At 39.3% G+C, this 27469-nt stretch overlaps 1 protein-coding gene across 1 annotated transcript in view; it reads right to left on the bottom strand.

The window, feature by feature from the left end:
* exoc2 (exocyst complex component 2) overlaps positions 1-26838 on the bottom strand; it is a 302692-nt gene extending 275854 nt beyond the window's left edge. The window contains exon 1 of the mRNA XM_078539476.1: positions 26778-26838. The gene's annotated coding sequence lies outside the window, so the exon portion shown is untranslated. The remainder of the gene's footprint in view (positions 1-26777) is intronic.
* Positions 26839-27469: the final 631 nt, after the last annotated feature.

The raw sequence follows: 27469 nt of genomic DNA on the forward strand, positions 1-27469 counted from the left end.
GAAAATCAGCCAAAAATATAATTGTGGTGCATATCATTATGGAAACAATGCTTTGTTGTAGATTAGAATGCTAACAACTTTGTCAAATTTATTTATCTGTGCCCTGTAAATACCAGAAAGTGGAAAACATTAGGTTTGATTTTTAAAAAGATTAAATTTAGCACCGTTTAATACCTTCCAGACTTAATGGGCAGGAATTTCCCCTCATAGGCGGACTGGGAGCCGTCATGCAACAGACCACCACCCGCGATCACACTGGAATTGGCCAGCCAGTGTGAAACACGTGCTGAAACGCTCAGCGTGCCTGGGGAGGAGGAGCAGTGTGAAAGTTAGCGCAGGCACAGGGGAGCACGCAGTGAAAGCTCCCTGAAGGCAGAGAGCTGCCTCAGGGAGCTGAAGGATTTTAAATCAATCAATAAAGTTTTTTAAAATCCTGAAAAACTGCCCACACAGCAGACTCAATCACCCTATCATGTGGATAACAAAAATGTTGCACAAACATTTTTATTTTATTTTTAATTAACATTGGAAAGCTCATCCCGCTCATGGGTGAGGCTTCTTCAAAAATTCAAAGGCCACTTGGCCTATTCGCCTGCCCGCCAACCATAATTGTCGGTGGGCGCGCGCTGACCGAAATATCACGCGAGTGCGCGATGACATCAGGACAGTCACCCAATGTCATTGCACACTATTTTACATTCATGCGTGTCGGGCGTGCACCTGTATTGAAAATCCCGCCCAATGTCTTGACAAAATCAGGGATGCCACTGCACATCCAGTACACCAATAAATGCCCAGTTAAATTAAAATTACAAACCACTACAAACTTAGATTTCTGAAACATTGTGCAAAATTATCACTTAAATTTTACAAACTGAAATAAGCATTCTTCATTCTCTGAAGTTCTATTCAATTGTTTGCACTACATCAACAGTCCCAGCAGTCATTTGGGTGATGAGGAAATGGCACATTTGGGGCATTTGATTTTGGGGAAATGAAACTCTAGTCACATTCAGCCTTTAACAGGAATGTCTAACCTGGTATATTTTAACATGCAACAGCTGCAGATGCAATTCTTACTGTCTATTACCAACAAGAGTACAATGAAAAATAAGCTTAATATTTGAACGGGAATTTTTACCGTACCATGCTTGATAAACGTTTCCCAAGCTTCTTTTCCATGAACAAACTGGTCACCTCAAATCAAATCTCTATAATATACCTTATTTACTTTACATTACATTACATACAGTTTTTCACCGACCCAGCTAGCTGACCAAACAACATTACCACCCTGGCATTCAACAAAATGGCTGGTCTGAGGCTAAAACTTACATAGGGATCTGTTCTGTATTGAAAAGGTCATAACTTTCGAAATGGTTTTAAGAGTTTTAGATTGGAAACACAGGATAATGCTGATCTTACAATTTGTAGCGTATGTAAAGATGTGCAAGGGTCACATCTGTGCAATACAATAATGTACTCATGATTGAGACGAAGGCACCTTGAAATCAGCTTATGGGGTATTCCAAATTCATTCCCTGCAAACTAATCTTCTGGAAGAACAGTTAAACCAGTTCAATGAACATAGTCTGTACTTTGTAATAAACAGCAGTTTCAAGAAAAGCAACCATTTGCACTAGACACATGGACACCGCATAATTATCAACTCCGATATATATAGCTGAAACATTTTCATTCACTCTGCTACCCTTGCACATCTTCTCATGGCGAATTACAAAAAGTTACCCTCTTCTATTTTAATTTTTTAACTATTATTTAAATAAAATCATGTATAAGATATATCAACTTTGAAAAATATGAGGTCAACCCTTAACATTGCCCATAGAAAGGTATTGCTCTGAACCTCTGAAGAGCCCAGTTTGAAACCAGTCCGGTAAATGATCTCTTCTCTCACCAACATAGAACAAAAAGCTCAGTATTAGACAGAACCACCCCAAATCTCAAACAATTTCACAAGTTGACAAAGAATGTATATCTGCTCATTTTCCACTGTACATTATTTTCAAGCACGTGGTTATAAACTAACACACACACGAGCTTTCGGAAAGCGAGAGTACACCCAGAGCTGTTGAACAATTGAACTGGACTAGGCTCAGTTTACAGTCAACGCTGATCTGTACATGTCACTGCTCCTTCACCCAAATGAATAATGTAATCTAACATTTCTACAATGCTCTTTTATTATACTTCAATTGTACTTTTTTTTCTAAAAAAAAAATCAATTTTTATATTTCTTGGTGCAACTGTGAAAGTTCCCACTATTAACAGAAAATCTACCAGTAAGTTTTAGACATTGCTTTCTTAACCATGTTAAAAAATAGTAACCTATATAACAAATTATAGACCATTGAAACAGGTTTTCTAACTAATTCTTTTACTGAATACAAAATATTTAAAACAACTGTGGATTGTGTTAAGCAGACACACAAGTAGGTTAATGGTGACTTAATCATTAGAATTCGATCAATACAATCATGGAATGACACAGCACAGGAGGACATTTGCCCCTTTGGTATAACCATCCAAATAATCCCTTATTAATTCTGTAACATATTATTATAAGATTATGGTTAAAGAGAAGCTCTTGAGTTTTTCCTAAATTATTCAGAGTAGTCTGTATTTCTTATGTAAAGATCCCTACCACTAACAAATGAAGAAAAAAAAAACAAACAATGGAAGGAAATAAATGTAATGAAAGTAAAGTACTGTATAAAAGTCATTAAAATGGATTCTAAGCCGAAACTAGAATAATTTTGGTTTCATACACAGAAGGCATTGCACTGTGCATTGAAAAGAAACAATCCAATGGAAGCCATTAACACATCGCAATCAGACATGTCATCAGATGCAACATACAAATTATTAACTTGCATATCATGTACAAGATCTTACTTGAATCCGGAAACAAACTGAGTTCCATCAATCTACAGAAATTAATATCATGAATTTTTTGAGTATTTAACACTGGTGGTAAGTAGAATTGGAGATGATTAAAATCATTGATTGCTTTGCCCTAACTCCCCTCTGTTCTCCACTCTATTATGTCTGCTGAAACAAACTAAAGGCACTATGGATACAATGAAGACTCCGCCTTTGGGTACAAATTATTGACAAGTTAGTTTCTTCCATTTTTTTCATGTCCAATATTGTTTCACTGTTCACCTCTTTATTCTTCGGGTAGAAAAAATTCTTCAGGGTAGTTAAGATTTGGATTTTTTTTTGCAACAAATCATTGTTGAAGCAGAGTCCATAACTTTTTTTAAAAAATGGAATCAGGTAGTTGCTTGAAAAAAAAGCAAGGAGGTGATCTTAGGCAAGGTAGCTCAAGTAGAGAAAAACACCAGCTGAATAGGTCTGCTTCTGTTCTGAATAGATTTTCGATTTGCATCTTGATTTGTGAATCTTTCCTATTCTCTCTCCCAGCTGCTAGTTTCACAAGCCTACTTGTACATATAACAAGCAGGGTTGGAAGAAGCAAAGAACCAGAGTGAGTGTACCTGTGAACCTGGAGTCATGACACTGCAGGAAACAATAAGATACTGAGACACAGGAGTTCCGATTTTAACTCTGTGTAAGTAAATGGCTTTTGATTAGTTAATCTCACCCAGAGCCTCAGCAGAGTACAGAATCCTGTGTAATGAAAGGCAGGGCAGAGAGCTAACCATAATCAAGAAAGTTCTGAATAAAACAGAAAAGAGCCATAGCAATTAAACAAAATACAGAAACAAAAGCAGCGAAAGGATAAACTTGGGAGAGCCAGAACGATTTTTTTTTGCTCACTCTTAGGCCCTATAGCCGAGGATGATCCAAACTTGCAACAAATCTTTCCATTTAATAATAGGTGCATGTTTGAAAACATTTTCTTTCCTACCTAGCATAAACTTCCATTTTCCAAATGAGATAAAGTTTGCTTGTTTTGTGTCATCATTTAATTCTCATCTAAAAGATTGGGGTTAGTTACTGGATAATGAAAGAACTTGCCTTTAATAGCACCTTTCAAAAGCTCAAAACTTCCTAAAGCTCTTTACAGCCAATGAAGTACTTTTGAAGTGTAGTCCCTGTTTAATGTAGGAAACATGGCAGCCAATTTACACACAGCAAGGTCCTACAAACAGCAGTTAGATAATGGCCAGATAATATGGTTCAGTAATGTTGCTTGTGGGATAGATATTAGCCAGACTTTGGGGAAAACCACCTGTTTTTCTGCAAATTGTTCCCTCGAATCTTTTACAAAAATTAAAATGGTCCTTGGCTTAACGTCTCATCCAAGATATGGCTCCTCTGACTGTACAGTACACCCTCAATAATCACTGAAGTGTCAGCCTCGATTAGGAAGGGTTACCACACCTGATCAGCATAAAGTAGCTTCTTTGTCAAGAGCAGGAATGGACACAACTGTGATCCTCCTGAAGCTAAAAAGCATGCTGACACACACACACACACGATGCTGAAGCGTGAGGTTCGGGTGCTACCCAGTGCCCATGGATCCATATCTCAGCAAGGTATCAAGACTTACTTATTATCATAGTATTGCTGGCAAAGCTGGCATTTATTGTTTATTGCCTTTGAGAAGGTGGCAGTAGCTCTTCTTTCTGCCATGATAGGGAGCTCCAGTATATTGATCCAGCGACAACGAAGGAATGGCAATATATGCCCAAAATAGGATGGTGTGTAACTCGAGGGAAACTTGGAGGTGGTGATTTATCCACGTAACTGCTCCTCTGGTCCTTCTCGGTGGTGGAGGTTGTAGGTTTACAAGGTGCTGACAAAGAAGCCTTGGCGAATTGCTACACTCAATGCCTCAGAAGTGGAGAAGCATTGGTGGAGAAAACATGACAAGAAAACAAATGTTCATTCTTGTTCTCATACAGTAAGAAGGTAAGATAAGAGTAGAAATAAATTATGTGCAACAATTAAGTAAGGAAAATAAAAACAAAGAATTAAATGTCTTGGACAAGTCAGTTTGTTTTCTCACTGGGAGGCAACTTGCTCCCAATTGGTTAATAAATAGGATTTTCTTGTACTGCACTGTCAGACCCATGGTAAAGATTAATAGTATGCTTTATAAAATATAAAATTTATTGTAATTTGTTTATAACCCAGAAGTCTAAGTTGAACGTCACTATTGCACCTTAACTTTCACTTTAATAGCAACAGACAAAAGGTGAATTCCCAACACAAGCAATTCTGTTGGGAAAGTATTTGCTCTCAGGAGTCAGCAGAGGATTCTATTAGATATTGTTTTGATTTTATTTAGTTTTCCATTTAAATCTATTTGGTTACATAAAGTGTTTTCATGTATAAACGTTATTACATAGTTTACCAAAGATAAGTTATTTCAATTAAAATGTTTCAAAAATTCACATCAAATGCACTGAAGCCCCACACAACAGCTCTGTTGACACAGAAATATAGTATAATTCAAATAACGTTACAAGCCTTAAAGAAAACAGAGGTTGTTTATGCTGCTAGAGAATTTTCAGAAAGGCTTTAAATGATGTAAAATGTCTAAATCAAATTAGGCCTCCCAATCTCATTTTTTTGCTTTCAGTGATCTAGAGACTGAAATGCTGCACTGCTGAGAAACTGCCATGAAAATATAACCCATTGCATTCCTTCAAAATAAATAAGCAAGGCCACCCAAATTTTCAATTAGTGTTAGTGTATAACACAGGAAATGGCTAGCTATCCGTCAAAAGACGCCCTAGGCTGGGTCGTGGATACGGAACAGTGACAGGAAGACTTCAAGCAGGAACACAAGCTCAGCGTGAAAATGGCTCGTCTCCAATGAAAACTGGATGCTAATAGGTTAATACATATTTCCTTAAACATACAGCATTGACACCACTGATGTGTAATTTAATTCTGACAAAGATTACAACCAAGCTCCCATTTTTCTTTTATTGAAACACCACCCAAAGGGCTACATCAACACCACTTTTTTAAGTGGGGGGAGGGGGTAATGAATGGGGCACAAGTAAGCTGACTAAATATTTGAACTGCTGACTGTGCTGATTACTGGATTTCAAACTTATTTTAAACATAAATATGAGGGAAACATGCATCGCATCAGTCCCTACTGCTGTTGGGCACCCTTGCAGGGAGTAGGGCGGGGAAGAGAGCGAGAGAGAGATAGCGACAGAAAAAATTAAAAGGGAAGCAGGTGAAGTGTTTCTTTTGCTGAGAAATAGAACATGGCACGCACTGACAGAAGAGAAAAAGAAATCAAGAATTATCTAAATGGTGGTCCCAGTCCCTGTTAATCTGTACAGAAGGTGGGGAATAAAAGCAAGCTAAGCATTCCCCTCGAAATAGAAAAAACAGCATGTAAGGTCAAGCCTTCCACATCTCCTGGTAACATTTTTCAGAATAGTAATAGTGGATTGATGTTGAAGGTCACTTACCAGTCCATCTTCATTTCCAGTGGTATTCAGGAAAATTGTAGGGAGGAAGGGTGTAGGAGAAGGGCAGTGAAATAATGTAGCGGAGAAGTAAATAGGGGGAAGATGGTGGTGTAATGGTAATGTCACTGGACTAGTAATCCAGAGACCCAGCTAATGACCTGCAGACATGGGTTCAAATCCCACCACAACTGCTAGTGGAATTTGAACTCATTTAATAAGCCTGGAATATAAAGCTAGTCTCAGTAACGGTGACCATGAAACTATCACTTTTCATAAAATCTCATCTGCTTCACCAATGTTCTTTAGGGAAAGAAATCTGTCGTCCTTACCTGGTCTGACCTACATGTGATTCCAGATCCATAGCAATGTGGTTGACTCTTAAATGCCCTCTGAAATGGCCTAGCCAGCCACTCGGTTCAAGGACAGTTAGGGATGGACAACAAATGCTGGCCTTGCCAGCAACACCCACATCCCATGAAAGAATAAAGAAAAAAAAAATACGATTTCAAAATGAGGGTGGGTAGAGCAAGTGAGGGGAAGAATCATATTAATAAATTTGTGATATCACCAGGTCATTATCCAAGCCAAGTATGAAAATTTCATATGATTATACTGGCAGGATCCAAGCTGTTCAAAGCTGCTGTTCATGGTTTTGCAGTGAACTCAACACTACAATCACCTGCCACATTCCTTTTTTTATGGTCCAGGCTTTGATTTTTTTTTGAAAAGAGAGTACAATGACAGAAGTATGCAGCATAAATAAAGGGTGCAGCAGAAAGCCAATATTTACATGATGCAGGGTGATATCATTTATGCATTTTTAGAAGGCTAAACAAAGTTGACTGTTTTCTTTGCCTTTTGCAGCAAAATTAACAATTCACTGTAATCTATCTATCAGTTGGTAGTTTTCTACAATATTGAATTATTTTGCACTAATATAAAATATTGTACGGAAGCATCTATAAACAAAATAAATGGTATATCATCTTATTGGTATTGTTCTAACTACCTCTTATGTAAAATCAAAAATAGCATTTCAGTCCTTCAAATGGTTAATAATTATTGCTGATACAAATTCTTGTAGGACTTTACAAGGCGCTCCCAGTTATGTAAAGAACAGCCAACTTCAATCGACATCAAAGCATCAGATACAAATGTAGTTCAGAATATGCCATGGTTCAAAGTGAGGCCACTATTACACCACAATTGTGAATTTTCGGAAGGAAATCCTTAACAATGCTTTGCAGCCCTTTCAACTACAACTGCATCCACAAAGGCTTAAAGCTTTACTATCATAAAAATGTATAGTGCAAATTTAACAGAACCAAGTTTGCAAATTTATGAGAAAGACAAAATGAAGACAACATTAACTGAGAAGCTCTCTCCCATTCTATTTGCACCCGAGACATGAAGCAATGTTACAGTCCCCTTTAGTTAGGACTGTGGTGCATGAACTCTAACTGCTGCTGAAGTCAAATCGGTGACTGGTTGGCATGCAGGAATCTTCCAGTGGGACAAAGAATCAAAGACAGCAACCATTGCCTCCCACACCCCCCAAAATTGAACTGTTTAGATTGGCAAAGTATCTCAAAACAGCTCATCACCTGTGACAGTTTTACTCGAGCAGCAGGCAGCCTCAAAAACCTTTACCTTATTTAATACAGAACAGCAGCAAACATCAGGCTCTATGCTGCACAACTGGAAATTAAGTTTACCACCTTATCAATTTATTCTTTAGTTTCAAACATGACTCAGTAGCTTATACTCTTATCTAAGAAGGTTGTGAAGCTCAATTGCAGAAACAAATGCACTGCACTGGAATCTAAGCTGATACTTTTTTTTGGATGTCATAAACAATCCCATGGCACTGTTCAAAAAGAGCAAAGGAGTTCTCTCAGTGTCACAACTAACATTCATCCCTCAACCAAAATCACCTAAACAGACTAACTGGTCATTTAACTCATAACTGTTTTTTGATCTTCTTGCTGTTTTCAAAACCCTCCATGGCCTCATCCCTTCCTGCAATCTCTGCCAGTTCTACAACGCTTCGAGAAATCTGTGCTTTTCCAATTCTGAACTCTTGAGCAACCTCGATATTAATTGCTTCACCATCAGCAGTCATGCTTGAAGTTGTCTACGCCCTGTGGTCTGGAATTCCCTCCCTAAATCCCTATGCTTCTCTTTCACTCCTTTTTCTTTAAGACATTCCTTAAAACCTACTTCTTAGACCAATCTTTTGGTCATTTGCCCTAGCATCTCCTTATGCGCCTCAGTGTCAAATTTTGTTTGATAAGATTCTTAAGAAGTGCCTTAGGACGTTTTACTAAGGTGAAGGGCTACATATTGTTTTCTTGCTGTTGCTGGACTCCAAGACTGAGTGATACATCAGGACCATAAATCATGTCATTACCAATGTCCTTACAACATGAAATACTGTACCATCCCTAAATAATTGCAGCAAGATTCATTCTTATTTACAGCTCCAGTCTATTAATTTCCTGAAACTCGTGGGGAGATTGACATGGGTTCCCATTGTTGCGAGGCTAACAGTGGAATCACTTAAACCTTCCTGCAATTTGTGATAATTCGTGGCATTCTCTTCCCCACCACTAATTTCTGCAGGGGGTGGGGGTGGGTGTGGGTGTGGGGGGTTGTGCACTCAGTGGTAAGGGTAAGAAATTGCTGCTACTTTTTCATTAATTTTAGCCCTAAATGTAGTCAAATTTCTTTACAAGTGGTTTAGGCATAAATTTGATTTAATTAATTTAATTTTTATATAATAATTTGCATTAATTAAGGCTGCAACATTTAACTAAAAGGTCTTGCAAGGGGTGTGCATTGCCTGTTCACATGGTTGTCATAATGCAGTACAGTATTTACCATTCTAAATTTGTGGTAAATGTCATCCTGCAATTTTAGGCTCTGGCCACTAAGAGGCTCTTCAAGAAGAGTTTCTGCAGTCTCTCCCTCAACTCAATCACCTTATTCGAAAAACATTAACGAATCATGGGAAACAACACAAGCAATTTATTAGACAAAATAAAAGTTTAAAAAAAAACAAAATTAGTTTTGTCTTTTCTATCACACTTAACCAGACTGGAGTAATTGCCAGTCCAATGTTGTCATAATCGCATGACAAAAGATCTTCTTTTAGTAAACAAATACAAACATCAAAACTATAAATATCAAACAATTAAATAAAGGTGAAAGAAGCTCACTGGCCTCTTCTGCAACTTTCCCCACCCCACAGACTCTATCTCTCAACACAAGCATCCAATGGTAAGGATAGATAACTTGTGAGATGCATTATTACTGTTGCATGGCCGGAAGAGTTTTTAGCTGTCTAGACATCTGGATGATTGGAGTTACTATCCTCAATTCTTCTTTATCTCCACATCTACTGTTCTGTCTTGTACTGCAATCTCTGAGTCAGGCTCTACCTTGTAAACTCGTGCCCTTGATCATCAGCCATCAAGTATGCACCAAAATCCACTTTAGTCAGCATACCATGCAACTGCATAAAGTGTCCCAAGAGCTGCTCAGGATTGAAGTCAACTCGCAATTCCTCTGATGCACAATGTTGTCCTGCATATCAACATCTTTGCTGCTGCCTGCTTTGCAAAGGTCATCTTGGATCAAGAATGACAAAGAAGTCCACTGCTAGATTAAGCTCAAATTTCATAGAACGCAGAATCACAGAATTATTACAGCACAGGAGGAGGCCATTTGGCCCATCATGCCTGCATTGGCCCTCCGAATGAGGAATTCGCCAATTGGCATCCCCCGACCTTCTCCCCGTAACCCTGCAAACACTCTCTTTTCAGATAACTGTTCCCCTTTGAATGCCTCGATTGAACCTGCCTTCACCACACAGGCATTTTCCAGCAGGAGTCACTGGATAAGGCCCAGAAGCAGGAAACATATCCTTATTTTTAAGGCAGCTTCAATTCAGCAACTTCATTATATTCATTTCTCAGTAAGAGTAATCAAATCAGGAGCTGCACGGGCTGATAGGACATGGCAGTCATTGCATAGAATTTACAGCACAGGAACAGGTCATTCAGCCTAACGGGTTCACACTAGTGTTTACGCTACACATGAACCTCCTCCACACTACTTCATCTACTCCTGTCAATACATCCTTCCATTCCTTTCATCCTTATGTGTTTGTCTAGCTTCCCCTTAAATCCCTGTCCTGTCTGGCTTGTAGCTATTCTTGCCTGGAGATTTGCTGTCAATGACTTGGGCTTTTATATGGCATTGCAAGTCATCACATAGCACTTGTGGAGACAGGTGCAAGACTTTGCCTTAAAACTTTTTGTCATTGACTGTATCCTAAACTGTAGCTCTTTATTTACAAAAAGGATAAGAAAAGACTATCCAGTCCCTCAACATAGTTAGCTTGCAGTTAAATGTGACAATTGCATCATCTCCATAACCATTTATTTGCCATCTTGAAGTTTATCAAGTTGTTGGGGCATGGCGAGTGCCTTCTCTGCTAGTAATGGACCACTTACCAACAGACTAGTGAAAAATTCCCCAGCAACTTTGACACTTATACTCTTTCTCTCTGCTAAAGTTTGTAGAAGCTCTATGTTCTTCTTCATATGTACAGATCTATACATCACTTTGGTCTTCAACTCTTTTTCTCCCTTTGCATGCCAATTTGTAGTTCAAGGTCACAGAAGTAATTTAACAAAAAAATTTGTTCTATTCAACCTTAAAGTGTTAAGAAGCAATATCTCACCTCCACCAATTTCATCTTACTCTTTTAGGTGATGCAAAACAACTGAACATTCTCTGAGAATCAATATTGCCGAGTGGGAAATTGTAATAAAAAGGCCAGAAACAGATTTGACTATTATCATCTCTCGTACCCAAATTATTCCAATATCCCAAAATACTTCAACCGAGAATATTTTGTGAAGCTGAGTTTACATTTTTGACAGTCTTATAGAGAACAGGACCACGAATATCTTCCCAGAACCAGAGCTGCCCATCGAGAGGCCATGTACACCATGCTGCCTGAACTTCTTCATACTGCTCCCCCATGCCCAAACAACACCCCAACTCCAATCATTTTTTTTCTCTCTCTCGCAGGAAAAGTCCCAACCACATGAATGTACAGTGCAAATATACAGAATTGCACAATATCCTCGATGTTAGCATCTGCTATTACAACCTTTAATGTAAGCCATAATATGCCATGCTACAAGAATGTAAACTTTTCATAACAGGAATCTAATTTAAAAACAGCCCTTTGGCTAGAGTGCTGTACTGCAGGTTGGTAGAATAGGCTTATGGTAGTGATTTCCCACACAGTGAGCATCCGATTTCAACCACCCTTTCACAAATAAATATCAAGCATATACAAAGCACTTCCCCACAAGGAGGAAGAAAAATTAGAAGCTGGGAATAGCACTCTCATGCAATTCCAACTTACAAAGTGAAAATGTCAGGAACAGGTCCCCTGTTCAATCCCGGAACCAATATACAAAACACGGAGAAAACAAAATAACTAAAAGAAAACCAAATTCAAGTGCCTATTCCAAGAAAGGTTCAAACAGTCATATTTGTAATCCTTTCTCTTTTAGCCAATATTTCCCAAGATCTAGATTAAGAAATTTTACTGAATACAGGCGACGGCTTACTGGTGTAAAGGAGTGAACTATCATCTCAGGATTCCCATTCATTTCTGGAACACCATAGCGTCCATAAATGGAATGTGATATAATGAGATAAAAGCTGCTGCCTTATAGCATCTTCCAGGGCATCCTAAAGAATTTCACAACCAATGAATAATTTCTGAAGTATAGTCACTGTTGAAATGTAGGCAAATATGACAGACAATTTGCACACAGTGAAAGCCCATAAAAAATTAATTAACAATCATGTGATTTTGATAGTGCTGGTTGAAGTATAATTGTGGGCCAGGATACTGGGCATCATTATCAGGGTGTGGGTAACATTGGCATTTATTGCTGGTCTGTAATGGTCTTGGAGGTGGTGGTGGTGGTTTGGTGCTGGGTTCCTAAGCTGCCACAGTCCATGAAGTGAAGTTGCTGCCACAATGCTATTCAATAAAGAGATCTCAGATTTTGACACAATGGCAATGAAGAAATGACGATATATATATACACAAATCAGGATGTTGTGTAGCTCGGGGGGAGCTTTGAGGTGATGGCTTACCCATACACACGTTGCCTTTACACCTCTCATCGGTACAGATCATAGGTTTTGGAGGTGCTGCTATAGGACTCTGGGCAAATTACTGCAGTCAATACCTCAAGGGAGGAGAACCATTGGTGGGGAAAACAAAATGTATTTTTGTACTGATACAGATAGAGTTAATGGAACTGAATGCAAAAATTAACTAAGGAAAACAATGAAAGGTGAAGATATCAACTGGAAGGCAACTTCTTCCTGACCTGGTTAATAAATGAGATTTTCCTACCTTGCACTGACAAGTCCATTCAGTACACTAGCATGCTTTGTAAAATATAAAAGCTGCACCTGCACATTATAATTCGTTGTACGACAGAAGTCTAAGTTAAATGTCACTATTGCAAATGCGACATTCAATTTATTGGCAATAAACAAAAGGTGAATTCCTGACAAGCGCAGTTTTGTTAGATAAAAGGCTGCTCTTAAGAGTTACCAAAGCATTCTATTAGATATATTTGGGAGGTGCATATGAATGAGCTTTGGTGACTTGCTGTAGCACATCCTACAGATAATACAAACTGCATCCAAAGACACCTAATGATTGAAGAAGTGTATGTCTAGACCAATAGATAAAGCGTTGACCAAGCTAATTTCTTTGGACCCTATCAAGCTTCGAGTATTCTGAGAGTTGCACCCATCTAGTCAAGGGGTGACTATTCCTTCATATTCCTGACTTGGGATGGAGGGACATTGAGGTATCAAAGATGTGTCACTTGCTGCAGAATCTCCAACCTCTGACCTGCTCCAGCAGCCATGGCTTCTATGCATCTGGTCCAATGAGTTTTTGGTCAATGGTAGTGTTGGTGTTGAGTTATAAATGCGAGGTTTATAAGATTCTCATGTTTTGGGACTGTGTCTTTAACTTACAGTGAAATGAAAGACTGAAGGGGGTCCTGTGACCAGTTCTAAATTCTGCAGACAAGAGTCTGGGTGGCTTGGTTGTTAAAAATTAAAAGGGGGCCTAGGCTGTTTTACTGGGAAGAAGGAGCAAGGTGTTCATGCCTGAAGACAATGGAAAAAAGATCTTTGCTGACAGTGGATAGACTCAGGATAGAATGGGTTTGGAGTCTAAAGGGAAGCTAATTAGAATTTCTACCTGGATACAAGGGCCATGTGATCCGCATAGCCATGGAGATAGGCTATGAGAGGGGAAGAGTCCATAGGAAGCCATTGTGGGATCAGGTTACAGGTTTTCCTAAAAATATCAAAAATCTTCACATACAGGTTCAGTCTGCCAGGATCCGAGAGAGGGAGGGAAAACGCTGAGAAATAGAGGCAGCCAGTCTCTGTGGTTCACCACACAGAATGCAGGTAGGAACCCATGCTAGGATTTAAGAGACCAAGCTCATGTGGGTTTAAGTAAGACTGGAAAATTCGACTAGCTTTGGCTAGAGGGAGGAACCTCCGGGGTAACGCTCACTGTAAAGGCCAGTTCAGAAATTAGAAGTTATCCGAAAGGAAAAGAAGGAAGGCAAGCCCTCAGGAGCCAAGAATCACTTTAGAATAGTTCTGGGAGAATACTAATGTCTACTTAAGAGACAGAGTAAAGTGTAAACATAAAGTGAGATTTTTCATTGCAATAAAGCATTAACAAGGAAATTGTTTCTGTAATTGAGAGTATAAGTTGCCTATGAAATAGTGTTTAGTCGATGTTACTTTTAGCTTGCTACAGTAAAAGGGTTAAACTTGAAATTCTGTTGTACAATTCCTTTAATTTGGCCACTGATAATTCAAATTTCTTTTTAAAAGTTATTGGTCTATGGGGATCGTAACTAGTGGTAATACCACTGAATGCCATGGGGAGTTATACTCTCTTATTGGAGATGGCTATTGTCTGGCACATATGTGGAGTGAAACTTACTTGCCACTTATCAGTCCAAGCATGGATGCCATCCAGATTTTTCTGCATGCAAGGTTAGGCTGTTTCATTATCTCAGGAACTGCGAATAGAGATTAATATTGTGCAATCAGCAAATAGCCTCAATTATGACCTTACGATTGAAGAAAGAAAATTGATGAGGCAATTGAAGATTTCCAGGCCAAGGATGCTATCCGAAGGAATTTGTGCATCATAATATGTGGCTGAAATAATTAGCCTCCAATAATATTCCTTTATGCTAGATAAGACTGCAGCCGCTAGCAAGTTTCCTCCCTGATCCCCATTATCTTCAGTTTTTTTAGAATGCAATTGGTCGAATTCTACCTCTTGATGTCTAGAGAAGTCACTCTCACCTCACCACTGAAATTTTCTGTTTCAGCCAAGGTTGTAGTGAAATCTGAGGTTGAGTGATCCTGGTGAGCCTCAATGAGCAAATTATTGATGAATAATGATACTTGATGGTGCTGGTCACAATTCCTTCAATCACTTTGCTGATGATTGGGAGTTGGCTGATAGGTCAGTAATTGGCTGAATTGGATTTGTCCTGCATTTGTGGACAGGACGTAGAATTTTCGATGTACTGGAACAGCTTAGTTCGAGGCATTGCTCGCACACAGGCCAGGAAGTTGTCAGGTCACATACCTTTTGTTGAGTCCAGTGCCCTCAGCCATTTCTTAATATCATGTGTAGTGAATCGAATTTGCTAAAGAAAAGCATCCAGGATGGTGGGGGCCTTAGGAGGAGGCCAAGAAGGATCATTCATTCAGTACTTCTGGTTGAAGACCATTGCAAACGCTTCAATCTTATTTTCATGTGCTGGGATCTACCATAACTGAGGATGGAGTTGTTCCATTAGTTGCTCATCACATTTACGATTAGATGTGCAAGCGTTACAGGGCTTTGACCTGATCTGTTATTTATGGGATCGCTTAGCACTATGCCCTGCCTGCTGCTTTCAATGGTTAGCTGGCAGGTAGCCCTGTACTCCAGCTTCTTGGCTTTGCATTTTCAGGTACACCTGATGCTGCTCCCGGCATGCTTTTCCATGCATCTCATTGAATCAGGATTGTACATTGAAGTCCGCCACCCAGACTATATTTGATACTCGTGCTACTCTCAGTGCTTCCATTAAGCAGTGGTCAATATAGAGAAATTATGATTCATCAGCAGCAGGAGGGCAATAGGTGGTAATCAGCAGAAGGCTTCCTTGTGCATGTTTGACCTGAATCCGTGAACTTAATGGGATGCAAAGTCAATGTTGAGGATACCCAGCATCCATCTACCATCCTCCCCTGTCACCACTACAACACTCCAACCGTAAACCACTTCCCGCTCCTATCTCTAACAGATCTGACTTGCCGCTGGAAGGATATACCCAAGGATGATAATGGATGTGCTAGCTGATAGGTATGAACCTGTGAGTAAGACTGTGTCCAGGCTGGTGCTTGACTTGTCTATGGGACACATCAGATCAGTTCCCAGATGTCAGTGAGGACGACTCTGCAGGACTGACTGGACTGAGTGTACATTTGACCTACAATAAAAACAGAAAATGCTGCAAATGCTCAGCAACTCTGGCAGTATCTATGGACAGAGAAACTGAGTTAATGTTCCAGGTCATTGAGCTATCATCAAACACCTGAAATGATAGCATCAGTGGAGAGTGAAACAGAGTTGTCAGACCTGCTGAGCATTTCCAGCATTTTCTGTTTTTATTTCAGATTTCCAGTATCTGCAGTTTTTTTTCCCTTTTACATTAGAGCATTTGTCCTGTTCTGATTCTATTCCTAGACTGCAGCCAAGCAATCTGTTCAGTTATACCTTTTTTTTTCCCTTTCTGGCATTTTGACACAATTGAGTGGCTCACTGGACAAATTCAAAAGGGAAGTTCGTGTTAGTCTGGAGTGACATATAGAGGTCAAACCGACAAAGACTGCAGGTTTCCTTTCCTAAAAGACTGAATTCAATTTCTCAAACTGCCACCGTGAAATCTGAACTTATGTGCCCTGGACAGCACCTCTAACAATACAGTACTGCACTGCAGTGTCAGCCTGGATTACATGCTGAAGCTTGTGTCCACAATCTTCTAACTCCCAAGCTGAGAGCCACTAAGCTAAATCCAATCCCTCACTCAACCCTTCATTCAACTTCAGCAGAGAGACAAGCATCAACAACAAATAATGACAGATTATAAAGGATGCATGATTCTCCCAGAATAAAGTATTTTGACAGTTGTCAAATCATGGAAAAATGCTATCTGCAGTCAGGGTAGCACACCCTTATTGTAAAGCATTTGAACTGTCAGCATTCAACATTCCTACATCTCTGAGTATCATTTTCAGGCAGTGGAAGCACTTTCAAAAGAATCCCACATTCAAAAATAAGAAATAAGCATAACAGAAAATTTTCTGCATTGAGCAAAAGCAAGCTAAATGTCACAATCGTTTAGATTAAAGATGACCGAAAATGTCCCCTTTCTCTCACCGTGCACTGTGTGAGTATCTATAATACTTATTCCACCTGCTCTGAACTTGCATACAGTGAGGTTAGGAGGATTCAGATTTTATATGATGATCCTGAAATCATGAAAAATGTTCACAAGCTTTTTTCATTCAATTTAGCAGAATCTATCACCACCACATATGGTACTATAATATACTCTGATTAAAGAAAAATCTTTTATCTCTAAACAGAGGCCTTCTCCGCTCCCCCCACTTCCCAACACACTTAAAATTAAAGTTAAACATTTTCAGCTGTTACATCCCAAAGCTCGTGGGTACTTTCTTTGTTGCAAATTATAAATCTTTGAAGAAAACTGTAAAATGCAATTCAAAAGAAGTTAAGTAAACTTTAGACTCAATACCTGAGCAAATTACAGACTTAGTAAATTGCAGCATAAGTAATATTTTGTTCCCATTAAGCAAATTTATTTTTGAATCAAATCAAGCTATAAAACATAAAACTCTTGATTAGCTCTGTGGGTGACCATAAAGTCACATTTTTGAGTCTCCAATAATCTATATTTTAAAAAAAGGCAAGGGAAAGTTTAATATGGAATGAAAACTGCTATGGAGAAGGGAGAGGTGTGAAAATAGGTCTAACTTCAATGTTACAGCCATAAGAACTGACTTCATAGTGCTAGCAGACCACACAAGTAGTGTAAGTGACGCATGCAAGGTATTTAACTTGACGACCCAAAATTGAATCTGACTAGCTTGCAAATCAGTCACCTTCTGAGAAACTCTGGCAACCGTAAGTGAAGTGTGCATACACTTGACAATCTAATATTTCTCAAAGGTTAAAAAAACAGCAAAAGATAATCTGATCATTCTAAATATAAATGTATCACAGGTCCAATATGACAAGTTCAGTACAGTTCCACATTGGGCTAAAAGCTAACATCTGTGCTAATCATGTTTCTAAACAGACCAGATGTTCCTGATTATTATTAAGAATGTTTTTAAAATTGTAAGCAGAGGTCACAGACCTGGAAACCAAAAGCTCAACAAAGAATTCTCATAGCGACTATAAAACATAAAAAGAAACAGCAGGCATTTTCTTAACCTGAAGTTGGAAACGATGCTCATGCTTCAACTACATAAAAGCTTTTGAAGCAACTGGATTATCAGGTAATCCTCGAGGTCCCCCATCAGATGGAAATCTTTCCTCAACCACACAGTCTTACTGACCAAGGTACTGGAAATTCTTGCTCAGTCTACGAGTTGGAGTATTATGAGGAAGCAGCCTACTCCATCTGAGAGCCACAAAATACAGGCTTGAGGGGTTCAGCTCTCGTTAGTCAATTCTAGAATGGAACTTAACAGCAATGTACTAAAATCATAAATATCATAAAAGTCATGGGCACAAATTATACACTAGCACATTCCTACATTGTAATAGTGATTATACTTCAAACACACAGGATACTTCACTGGCTGTAAAGTGCTTTGGGACATCCTGAGGCTGTGAAAGGTGCTATATAAATACAAGTCTTCCTTTTTTGGGTAACATGCCCAGAACATTTAATTTTTCATGATAATCAACTGTGAGGAAAAGCCAAGTGTTCTAAATATGTTAAAGAAACTGTGTAGCAATCACAATCCTGTCTCCACATTCCTACAAACAATAATTGACTACCCTGACCGATTTCTTGGGAATGTGCACAAAAATAATGCCATGTCACAAGATGGATACAGATGAGGCAAGTCACTCACTTAAAATTCACCCATTATGCATCACTAATTTCCTAAATCATCCCAGGAGCTCCGTCTCCACTACCTGACCCAAAAGCTCATTTTAATATAGATCATTGTATGAAGAACTAGTCTTATGCTTACCTTTTACCAGTTTGGATCTATCCTAGTATAATCATTTAGCTTAAAAGAGTGTTTCAGATAAACATTTTCTCTACCATTTAACTGCCTTGCATAACTCTAAGATCACTTTCCAGCTGCCTCCTTTCAAAATGGAAAAGCAGATTTTTTTCCCCACATCCTTTTCTCTAATTCAGTCCTCTGATGCTGGGCTCTGGCTGGACTTGTGGCTATTTCCTGATAGGGTAATAACTTCTGGATAAATCTCCTCTGCACCATCTCCAAGACCTTAACACGAACACTTCAGAAAGAATGTCAAAGTCTTCAAGAGGGTACAGACAAGATTTGAAGTTTCTGAGCCATTCTAGCAAAGTGGAGAAATCAGAGTAGCTAGGGCTGTTCTCCTTGGTGCAGAGAAGGCTAAGGGAAGATTGGATAGAGGTATTCAAAATTGAGGGGATTTGATAGGGAGAAACTCTTTCTAGTGACAGAGAGATCAGATTTAAGGTAATTGGCAGAAGTACCAGAGGGAAGGTGAGAATTTATTTTCTGCAGCAAGTGCTGCTGATGTGGAATGCACTGCCTGAAACGGTGGTGGAAGTCGAATGGCTTTCAAAGGAGAATTGGAGAAATGCTTAAAAGGGAAATATTTTCCGGCTCTGAAGAAAGAGCAGGGGAGTGAAACAAATTGGATCACTCTTTCAAAAGACCAACAGCATAATGGGCCGAATGTCCTTCTTTCTGTGCTGTATGATTCTATAATTATTCCCAGTTCCTAACACCAGATAGAGAGAAATATCATAACTGTTAACATGCGGGTGCTGAAAGGATGATGTAAAACAGAAGGTTCCAGTTTTCTGGGACTAGAGTTCAAGCCAGGAAAGGTTGTCCTGACACGGCAGCCTTCACCTAAACAGAGAGTCACCCTTATCTTTACAAAAAGGACAAATAGGGGGTGTGGGAAACAATTTAAACTGACTGGGTGGGTGGAGTTAGGAGAGGAAAATCCACACAGTCAAAAAAATGTGAAAGAAAGATCAACAGGACATGTGGGCAGGTTGGGTGACAGCCACCCAGGTACAAGTTAAGTACACCAGTGCATTTAGCATCAGAGGTAAAAAGTGACATAGAAACACAAATTCAGCTTAAAGGGCGTGATATAGTAGGCAATACAGAAAGCTGGCTACAACCTGAGCACGAATGGGAGGTAAATATTCCAGGCTACAGGATCTTTTGGGGGGGGAAAAAGGGAAATTGGGAAAGGAGTAACAATATTGATAAATGTCAATCACCACAGTAAAAAGAAAGTCTTTAGGTAGGGGTGATTTGACAATGGAAACACACTGAATAGAGTGAAGGAACAGCAAATGATGCAAGACTCCAGTAGTTGTCCACAGATATCCTGATGATAATAATAATGTAGTTTGGGGTGCGGTGTAGTAGTGGAGGGGGGGAAGCAATGCATAATTACAAGATGAGGGAAATATAACAAAAAACAAAAAGTGGTTATAGTGGGAGATTTCAATTTTCAGACTGGGAGAAGCAGAACAACTCAAGCTGTCAAGGCAATTAATTTATAGAATGTACATGGGTCAGTTTTCTAAAACAATTTAAAGACCAACAAAGGAAGCGGTCATATTTCAATTTCTGATGAGTAGCAAATCAAACTTAGATAACAATCTGACATTAAGGGAACATCTTGGAGCTAGTAAGTATTAGGTCTGAAAGGGACAAGGGGGAATCTCAAGCCAAGCTTTAACAAATTTTTAAGTGAGGCAAGACTCAGAGATGAGAAATAAACTGACAACAGTAAACTGAGCTGAATTGTTAATGCGTAAGCCTACAAACAGTGGAAAGTTTTCAAATAAGCATTTCATGTGATACAAAACCAGCACATATCTTAAAAAAGGCAAAGGCTCCACTTGTGCAGTTAAGCAATCATGGTCAACAAATGAAGTTAAGAGACAGCAACAAGCTAAAAGAAAAGGCTGACAAATGCAAACAAACTGGAAACTCAACAAACCGGGATAACTAGAAAAAGCAAAGGGATACACAATGAAAGTAATATGGGGTATAAAACATGAATATGATTTTTTTTTTAACTTGCACGGGCTATCAAAGCTAACAGCAAAATTTGTTATAACTATATAATGAGTGGTAAAGGGAAATGGGGGCCCATTAAAGGGTGTTACAGGCAAAGCTATAATGGATAATAAGAAAGTAGAGGTCTTATTAATTGAATATATTTTATTCACTTTCACAATGGAGGAAGAGGACAAAATATCAGTTGTACAAAGAACCTCAAAATAAGTCAAGGGGATGGATTTAGGGGATTTACTAAGTAAAAACAACATTTTGGACAAAAATAATTGGACTTAAGACAGATATATCTTCAAGACCTGATGGTTTCCAGCCTAGGGCATTAAAAGGGCTTGGCAAGAGAATTACAGATAAGTGAGCTATAATTTTCCAAACTCTCTAAATTCAGGAATTGTGCCTTTGGAATGGAAAATTGAAATAGTCACGCGATTATTTAATAAGGGAGGGAAGTAAAATCCAGGTAACTAGTAGTTTGTTCGTTTAATTTCAGTGGTGGGGAAGTTACTGGGATCAATCATCAGAGACAGTAACTTAACACTTGGACAAAGAGTCAACGTGGATTTGTCAAGAGTAGGTCATGTCTGACCATTTGAGAATGAATTTTTGGGGACATCATTTTTGAGGACTTGGATATACAAATCTCTGTTCTTCATCCATGTTTGCAGATGGCACTAAGCTACAAGGTACAGTAAGTTGTGTGGATAGCAACAGGAAGTTACAAAGGGACATTGAGCAGACTAAGTGAATGGGAAAAACTACAGCAGATGGGAGTTCAATGTGGGGAAATGTGAGCTCATCCACTTTGAATTGGAGACAAATCAGAGTCTTCCTTCTTACTGAGAGACTAGGAGCTGTGATGATGCATAGAATTAGGTGCCTAGATACATAAATCACTAAAAGCCTGATGCACAAGTACAAGAATTAATCAAAAAGCCAGTGGAATATTGGTCCCCCTTTCAAGCAGTTTGGAATTCAAGAGAAAGGAAACAATGCTTCAACTGTACAGAGCCTTGTTCACACCTCATCTGGAATGGTACATTCGTTTTGGGTTTGAGGAAATATATAGAAGGGGTACAGCACAGATTCACCAGATTATCAGGGGTTAATTTATGAGGACAAGTTACTGAAACTTGGCCTTTATTTTCTTGTGTTTAGCACGTAGAGGAGTGAGCTAATTGAGGTACTTAATTAAAGGATTCAACAGAGTATATAGGTAAACTATCTCCTCTTGCGGGGAATCCAGAATAAGATTAGAGCCAGGCCACTTTAGGAGAGAAATAAGGATGCAATTTTTCATGCAAAAGGATAGTGCAAACCTGGAAATCTCTCCTACATAAGACTGTCGATTGGAACTTTCAAGACTGAGATAGAGAGGTTTTTATTAAGGAAGAGTATCAAAGAAGTTGACCTAATAACCTTTCATGAAAAACTCTGTCAATTTCCTTTTGGACATCAAGGAACACCATATAAGGCTTCACAATCCTGGTATGTCACTTTTTCCCGAAAGGTTGTTAAAGTCTGGTCTTCCTTCCTTTTCTGAATCTGTATTGTTTATTAATTGTAGGATGAATGGTGCCTTCTTTGGGAATTTACAGGTTGTGTAACCAAACAGAGTTTCTGATCGCACCTCATTTATCACAAAGAACTCCACTACCAATTCCAACATGACCCAACTCTAACCTTACCTTAGCCCATCTGCCAAAGAAAGCCTTACATATATCTTTGCCTTAAAATTCAAATGTTCTCCTGGCAAGCCGTTTATCCTTCATAAACTTCAGCTCATGCAAAACTCTGCTACCTGTATCCTATCCTGCACCATGTCCCACTCATTGCTCCTGTATGACATCCAGTCTCCCATTACCTCAAATTCAAAAATTTTCATTGTCGTGTTTCAATCCTATTTCTGTAACCTCCTTCAACCCTTGAACTTCCCAAGCTCGGAGGTCCTTTTCCCCAGCTTTTGTCCAAGCTCCTCCTTTTGCTCCACCTGTGGCACTATGCCTTCTGTTGCCTAGGTCCTACTCCTTGGAATTCCCTCAAGCTCCTCTGGCACTCCAGCTCCTCTGTCTTCAACTGTTCCATAAAATCTAACTCTTTGACCAAGTTGGTGGTCACCCCTTCTAATCGCTTTTCCTTTGCTGAGATCTTCCTCACACTTCTGGAACACTTGGAATATATTTAAAATGTTATGGTAACGTTTTTAAAAAAAATCAAGCTGCAAGTTGTTGTTAAGACCAGATCACAGACTGTTTTTACCAAGTACAGAATGGACAGCATAAAATGCTATGACAATCTTAAAGTTTAGATTAGAGTTAAATTTAGTTTAGAACTTGTAGGACCACTGAAAGCAATAATTTGGTTATACAAATTTTGCGTATGTAAATTTGAAAAAGTTTAACTTCTAGTCACATGTTTTGAGGTTAAACTTGAGGAGTGGCTTTTTTGGAGGGCAAGAGTGAGTGCAAAAGATTATCATATTTAGAAACACTTTAAAGCCTAGATTTTAGAGTTCATATGTAAAGATCACAAATTTTGGCAGCACATATAGTTAAACTTCTGTCATTTGATAACATCACGTGATAGCATAATTAAGAGATTTTGAATTTGTTGAACATTTCAATCATGTTAGCACAAAGTGCATAAGCTGAAGTACAATTTTATTCAGCATTCATATTCCTGAATGCAATCTACAAATGTATTTATTGCTCTTCTAAATCTTCAAATTTATTCATCACTCATATAGATTTGAGGAAAAGTTTGATCTATCACATATCAAAAATATTTCTTGTTAAAGCACTCAGAAAATAACCAACCCTGAAATGTCAAAATTTGTGTCATATCGATTAAAAGTCTATCATCATGACAAAGCATTTAGCAAATGGAGATGGAAGATAGAAGACCTTTTTACACACTGGTGGCCATATGAACCAGCAATGGACGAATTTTGTTTGTTAACAATGTAAGAAAAAAAATGAGTTGTCAAACACTCCTGAAAATCGCACCCCTCAAAAAAAAACACCCTTTGAAGATTTACAGTCCAATTGGGTTGGCTCTGTGATCTTTCCCCTAAACAGCAGATGCACTCATTAAAAGGCAGTTTGTTTATACATAAATAATTTGCTATTTTATAAACAGAGACAGGCACAGTGATTACGAGGTTTAATACACTATTTTCAATAATTTAGTACTTCAAGATAACTGTTATAAGCAAGTCCAAATTTCCAAGTGACCTACAATTTCAGGAAATTCCAATGGGCCTGCCATCCTAGTTCTAAACAATGTTACTTTCTTAGCTTTTGTCTGAATGCATCTGCCAGAAACACTTCTTGACAGTTTGACAACCATGACGTGTACAGTTATCAACAGATTTATTTTCCACAGCAAACTGGACCGTACATCAATATTTCTCGTAAAATAACTGATCTTCCATTGTGTGGGAAGATTAAATAGATTGCACTTTTCCAAAACCTTTAATACAGTTTAGTAAACCGACCAAACAGTCATTACAACAACAAGTTGTATTCATATTACACCTTTAACATAGTGCCATAGAAAAGTTACAGCACAGAAAGAGGCCATTCAGCCCATCGCGTCTGCACCGGCTGAAAAGAAAAAAAAACTAGCCATCCGTTCTAATCCCACATTCCCGCACATGGTCCATAGCCTTGCAGGTTAGGGCAGATGACCAAAAACTTGGTCAGCGGTAGATTTTAAGGAGCACCTTGAAAGAGGTAGCAATGGAATTCCAAAACTTATGGCCTCGACATCTGAAGCAACTAAAATTGGGGATGCATAAGAGGTTAAAGTTGAAGGAGCAAAGATATCTGAGCTTTATACAGCTAGGGTAGGTCACAGAGATAGGATGGGGCAAAGCCATGGAGAGATTTCAAAACAAGGATAATAATCTCAAAATCAAAGCATTGCTTAACCAGGAGCCAATGTAGGTCAGCAAGCACAGGATTGAATGGTAAACAGGACTAGGCATGCATTCGAACACAGGGAGAGTTTTGGATGAGCTCAAGTTTATGGAGGGCGGAAGATGAGAGATCAGCCGGATGTGCATTGGAATTGTCAAGTCTAGAGGTAACAAAGGCATGGATGAGGGTTTCAGTAGTGGATGAGCTGAGCCAGGGGCGGTGTCACGCAATATTATGGAGGTGAAAATAGGCAGTCTTGGAGACAGTGCAGTTGCGTGATCAGAAGCTCACCTGGGAGTCAAATGAGACCAGGGTTGCAAACAGTATGGTTCAGCTTTAGAGGGTTGCCAGGGAGAGGAATGAAATCAGTGGCTGGAAAATTGAGTTTGTGGCTGAGCTGAAAACAATAGTTACAATCTTTCCAATATTTACTGAGGAAATTTCTGCTCAATCAGACAAGCAGTTAAGACAATTTAGAGGTAGGGAAGGGTCAAGAGAGCTGGTGGTGTGGTAGAGCTGCGTGTTTTCAACTTACATGTGGAACGTGACATTGTGTTTTCACATGATGTTGCAGAGGAACAGCATGTCAATGAGAAATAAGAAGGGTCCTAGGATAGGCCCTTGGTTACCAGAGGTACCAGTTCAGGAGCAAGGAAAAATCTATTGCAGGTGATTCTCTGGCTACAACTGGATGGATAAGACTGCAAGCAGGCGAGTGCAGCCTCACTAAACTAGGCGATGATGAGGCAATGGAGGAGGTCAAAGACTGCAGACAGGTTAAGTGACATTAAAGTCATTACTGATAAAAATTGTTCCCATTGTACATCATGGATAGGCTTTTCATATTACAATTTCATGTACCTTTGTGTTGACACACTGCACATGCATATGCAACACACAGTTTCTCATCATGTCTCTCCCCAAGTTAGACAGTTATTTCTCCAGGTTGGAATAATCAGGAAAACTCAATGACAAGACAGGTTCTTGTTGATACCCCTATCCTAAACATTAAGAGTAATTTTAAATTATCTTTTGTAGCAAGTAGTAATCATTTTTTATGTATTAGTTTATAACCTCCAACAGAGTGGCAAGCTGGAAATTTAGTAAGCCAGCACCAAAATTACATGAAGCTACTATCAGTCTAAAAGTTAAAGATGTACAGCTCAAGTTACACACCTTCTCCCCAAATATTAGCACACTCCATTGTCAGGACTGCATTAATTATCTGGCAACCAAGGGTAACTTAGATTTTATCACCTAATGCAAATTATTACACCTCCTAACTTGTCAAGTCTTAGAAGTCTCCAATTTCCAACGAGGTAAAAACTAACCTGGGCCCAGGTGTTCACATTATTAGTTTCAATAGGGCTTCTCTACTCACCACAATTGCTAGTGGCAGCCTGACTTAAAACAAATAATTAGACAGTGAAATCAGTCACCTCCTGCAATCAAAGTCCAAATATGGGGCACAGGTACATACTACAGTGAACCTGACAGTGCATTCCCATTCGCACCGTAAAATATCTGCAGATACTGTACAAAGTATAAAGGATATAATATGCAAAGTGTCATGACAGTTTCCTGAGGCAGCACTGGGCAATGGAAAAAACCTTCAATCGGCATTGCCGGTTAAGCTTGGTGCGTAACGCAGGGAGGAGAGAGCTGACCGTCAGCCAGAGCTGGGCAGGGGTCTTACTCTGCCCCTCTCCCCTCCATTTAGAGGGAAGCCCGAAGCCGGCCACCCGGCCGCCAGACGACAAACACACAGCGGGAGCGCGACCTTGCCACCAGCCGCTCCGGTAACCATCATCACCCCACCACCCCCAGAGCCAGCTTCCACTTATTGTCAACAATGATTATTGTCAACAAACATCTCGTAGCCCGAGCGCTTCCCCTCCCTCACCCCCTCACTCACTCTCTCAACCGCTCTCACTCGCTCTGCTCCATCACCGGGCCAGGGAAAACAACATCCGGGTCAGGCTGCAAATCAGCGCCGGGTCACTGGGGAGTCACATGACCACCTCAAGACTACCAGGGTCTGGCCGCAGAGGAAGCACAAGGAGGCGGGGGGGGGGGGTCATCTGTGGCTCGGTTATGCTTCTGAGGCTTAAGGTTCTGGGCTCAAGTCCCGATGAGAAAACTTGAGCACGAAAACGAAAGCTGATATGCTCCAGTGCACTGTCAGAGGTAAAAACAAAAAGCTAAAAGCTACTGTCAGAGGTGCTGTCTTTCAGATGAAACTTCTCATCCGTGGCCTAGTCATCCCTCTCAGGTGGATGTAGTGGATTCCACAGTGCTGTTTTCTGAAGAAGAGTTATCCCTAGCTCTGCAAATTCATTTTTGGTTTATATGCACCAAAATGAAATTTCTAACCTTTTGAATTCAGTTTGCTCTGAGCTACAATAAAGTATATAGCTACAGATTGCAAGGTAAGCAGTGAGTAATGTTGATTAAACATCCCGAGGATAGACTGTCTCACAATCTTTACTATGGGCTCATCCCACAGCTACAAAAGGAACGTACCGCAGCTATTGGAAATCTGAAATAAAAAACAGAAAATACTGGAAGTATTCAGCCAATGTTGCAGTTTCTGTGGAGAGAGAAACA

The sequence above is a fragment of the Cetorhinus maximus genome, chromosome 3 (assembly GCF_964194155.1).
Source record: "Cetorhinus maximus chromosome 3, sCetMax3.hap1.1, whole genome shotgun sequence".
Taxonomy (NCBI): domain Eukaryota; kingdom Metazoa; phylum Chordata; class Chondrichthyes; order Lamniformes; family Cetorhinidae; genus Cetorhinus; species Cetorhinus maximus.